Raw genomic sequence first — 4,248 nt, 5'->3', positions numbered from 1 at the left:
GAACCATGATCAAAGTGTGAACCCGGACCCAAAGAATTGGCTTACAATGGTTCGGGGGAAATGCTTAGATTTTAGTCCGGAAAATGTAAGGTTGGCATTCAACTTGCCCATGATGCAAGGAGATGAATACCCCTACACTAGAAGGGTCAACTTTGATCAAAGGTTAGACCAAGTCCTCAAAGACATTTGTGAAGAGGGCACTCAATGGAAGAGAGATTCAAGAGGGAAGCCAGTTCAACTGAGAAGGCATGACCTCAAGCCCGTGGCTAGGGGATGGTTGGAGTTTATCCAACGCTTAATCATTCCCACTAGCAACCGGTCCGAAGCTACTATAGACCGGGCTATCATGATTCATAGCATCATGATTGGAGAGGAAGTAGAAGTTCATGAGGTTATATCCCAAGAACTTTATAAGGTGGCGGACAAGTCCTCTACCTTGGCAAGGTTAGCCTTCCCTCATCTCATTTGTCACCTCTGTAATTCAGTTGGAATTAACATAGAGGGAGACATCCTCATTGATGAGGACAAGCCCATCACTAAGAAGAGGATGGAGCAAACAAGAGATCCCACTTATGGACATGAGGAAATTCCTCATCATGAAATCCCTGAGATGCCTCAAGGGATGCACTTTCCTCCACAAAACTATTGGAAGCAAATCAACACCTCCCTAGGAGAATTGAGTTCCAACATGGGACAACTAAGGGTGGAGCATCAAGAACATTCCATCCTCCTCCATGAAATTAGAGAAGATCAAAGAATCATGAGAGAGGAGCAATAAAGGCAAGGAAGAGACATTGAGGAGCTCAAGCACTCCATAAGATCTTCAAGAGGAAGAACAAGTTGCCATCACTAAGGTGGACCCGTTCTTTAATCTCCTTGTTCTTTATTTTTCTGTTTTTCAAAAATTATGCTTGATGAGCGGATAATTTGTATGCTTTTTGGCATTATTTTTAGTATGTTTTTAGTATGATCTAGTTAGTTTTTAGTATATTTTTATTAGTTTTTAGTTAAAATTCACTTTTCTGGACTTTACTATGAGTTTGTGTGTTTTTCTGTGATTTCAGGTATTTTCTGGCTGAAATTGAGGGACCTGAGCAAAAATCTGATTCAGAGACTGAAAAGGACTGCAGATGCTGTTGGATTCTGACCTCCCTGCACTCGAAGTGGATTTTCTGAAGCTACAGAAGCCCAATTGGCGCGCTCTCAACGGCGTTGGAAAGTAGACATCCTGGGCTTTCCAGCAATATATGATAGTCCATACTTTGCCCAAGATTTGATGGCCCAAACCGGCGTTCAAAGTCACCCTCAGAATTTCCAGCGTTAAACGCCGGAACTGGCACAGGAATGGGAGTTAAACGCCCAAACTGGCACCAAAGCTGGCGTTTAACTCCAAGGGAAGTCTCTACACGGGGCGTTAGTGACAGACGCAAAAGAATCACTGGATTCTATTCCGGCCTGATTGAGAACCGACAGATGGATAGCCGTGCCGTGATAGGGTGCGTTGAACATTTCCACTGAGAGGATGGGAGGTAGCCACTGACAACGGTGAAACCTTTGCATAAGCTTGCCATGGAAAGGAGTAAGAAGGATTGGATGAAGACAGTAGGAAAGCAGAGAGACGGAAGGGACCAAGCATCTTCATACGCTTATTTGAAATTCCTACCAATGAATTACATAAGTATCTCTATCTTTATCTTTATGTTTTATTCATCATCTATACCCATTTGAGTCTGCCTGACTAAGATTTACAAGGTGACCATAGCTTGCTTCATACCAACAATCTCCGTGGGATCGACCCTTACTCGCGTAAGGTTTATTACTTGGACGACCCAGTGCACTTGCTGGTTAGTTGTGCGAAGTTGTAGTGATTAAAATTTCGTGCGCTAAGTTTTTGGCGCCGTTGCCGGGGATTGTTTCGTGTATGGACAACTGACGGTTCATCTTGTTGCTTAGATTAGGTATTTTTCAGAATTCTTAAAGAATGAGTTCTAGAGTTTCATGATGATCTGTTGAAGTCTGGCTGGCTGTGAAGCCATGTCTAATCTTATTGGACCGAGGTTTCAACTGATCATCACAAGAGCTTGATGATTTCTATCAATCTTGCTATTGGAGCAATGATCTGCTAAGGCTTGGCTGGCCATTGGCCATGTCTAGTGTTTTGGACCGAAGCTTTCTTTAAAAGCTTGGCTGGCTGTGAGGCCATGTCTAATTCCTGGACCGGAGTCTTAGACTAGCATTGCAATGATTCCTGGAATCCAAATTAAGAATTCTGAAACCTTTATTTTCTATTTCCATATAATTTTCGAAAAATCCAAAAAAATTTCAAAATCATAAAAACCAAAAATATTTTATGTTTCTTGTTTGAGTCTAGTGTCTAATTTTAAGTTTGGTGTCTTGCATGCATTGTTTATTTGATCTTGGTTCTATTTTCAAGTCAATAGTACAGGGAACTGAAGATTCAGAACATGCTGCAGAGGAATTACACAGAAAAAGCTGGGCGTTCAAAACGCCCAGTGAAGAAGGACAGACTGGCGTTTAAACGCCAGCCAGGGTGCCTGGCTGGGCGTTTAATGCCCAAAAAGGTAGTGCATTGGGCGTTAAACACCAGAATGTGCACCATTCTGGGCGTTTAACGCCAGGATGGCACAAGAGGGAAGATTTTGTTTTCAAATCAATTTTTTTTCCAAGTTTTCAAAATTTTTCAAAATCAAATCTTTTTTTCAATTAAATCTTTTTCAAAATCAATTTCTTTCCTTTTTCAAAGATACTTGCTAACAATTAATGATTTGATTCAACATTTTAAGTATGTTACCTTTTCTGTTGAGGAAGGTGTAATGTTTGAATCATATCTTTTCTTGTTAGGCAAGTCATTAATTTTTAAAATCAAATCTTTTCAAGATAGTTTTCAATCATATCTTTTTAAATTCTAATTTCAAAATCTTTTTCAAAAATTACTTGATTTCTTTCCCACTCCTGGTTTTCGAAAATCAATTAAAGTTTTTCAAAATCTTTCACTTAATTTTTGAAAATTTCTTCCTCTCTTCTCACATCCTTCTATTTATGGAGTACCACTCCTTTTCAATGCACAATTCGAACTCTATCTGATTAAGTTCGAATTCTTTTACCTCTTCCTTCTAATTTTCTTCTTCTCTGACACCTCAAGGAATCTCTATACTGTGACATAGAGGATTCCACATTTTCTTGTTCTCTTCTCTTTCATATGAGCAGGAACAAGGACAAAAGCATTCTTGTTGAAGCTGACCCTGAACCTGAAAGGACCTTGAAGCGAAAGCTAAGAGAAGCTAAGGCACAACTCTCTGTAGAAGACCTAACAGAAATCTTCAAAGAAGAAGACATGGCAGCCGAAAACAACAACAATGCAAATAATGCAAGGAAGGTGCTGGGTGACTTTACTGCACCTACTCCCGACTTCTATGGGAGAAGCATCTCTATCCCTGCCATTGGAGCAAACAACTTTGAGCTTAAGCCTCAATTAGTTTCTCTAATGCAACAGAATTGCAAGTTCCATGGACTTCCATTGGAAGATCCTCATCAGTTCTTAGCTGAATTCTTGCAAATCTGTGACACTGTCAAGACTAATGGGGTTGACCCTGAGGTCTACAGACTTATGCTATTCCCTTTTGCTGTAAGAAACAGAGCTAGGACATGGTTGGACTCACAACCTAAAGAAAGCCTGGACTCATGGGAAAAGCTAGTCAATGCCTTCTTGGCAAAGTTCTTTCCACCTCAAAAATTGAGTAAGCTTAGAGTGGAAGTCCAAACCTTCAGACAGAAGGATGGAGAATCCCTCTATGAAGCTTGGGAAAGATACAAACAATTGATCAGAAAATGTCCTTCTGACATGCTTTCTGAATAGAGCATCATAGGTATCTTCTATGATGGTCTCTCTGAACTATCCAAGATGTCTTTGGATAGCTCTGCTGGAAGATCTCTTCATCTGAAGAAGACGCCTACAGAAGCTCAAGAACTAATTGAAATAGTTGCAAATAACCAATTCATGTACACTTCTGAAAGGAATCCTGTGAACAATGGGACAAATCAGAAGAAAGGAGTTCTTGAGATTGATACTCTGAATGCCATTCTGGCTCAGAACAAGATATTGACTCAACAAGCCAATTTGATTTTTCAAAGTCTGTCTGGAATGCAAAATGCACCAAGCAGTACTAAGGATGCTTCATCTGAAGAAGAAGCTTATGATCCTAAGAACCCTTCAATGGAAGAGGTGAA

General features: G+C 40.2%; 1 non-coding gene across 1 annotated transcript; it reads right to left on the bottom strand.

The window, feature by feature from the left end:
- Window positions 1-3,760: 3,760 nt before the first annotated feature.
- On the bottom strand, window positions 3,761-3,868 carry LOC130964850 (small nucleolar RNA R71). Its single transcript, XR_009080918.1, has one exon. It is a non-coding gene; the product is annotated as a small nucleolar RNA R71 (small nucleolar RNA).
- Window positions 3,869-4,248: the final 380 nt, after the last annotated feature.

Source organism: Arachis stenosperma, chromosome 2 (genome assembly GCF_014773155.1).
Source record: "Arachis stenosperma cultivar V10309 chromosome 2, arast.V10309.gnm1.PFL2, whole genome shotgun sequence".
NCBI classification, from domain to species: Eukaryota; Viridiplantae; Streptophyta; class Magnoliopsida; order Fabales; family Fabaceae; genus Arachis; species Arachis stenosperma.
The sequence above is the reverse complement of the archived record's forward strand: the minus strand, read 5'-3'. Positions and strand labels throughout refer to the sequence as shown.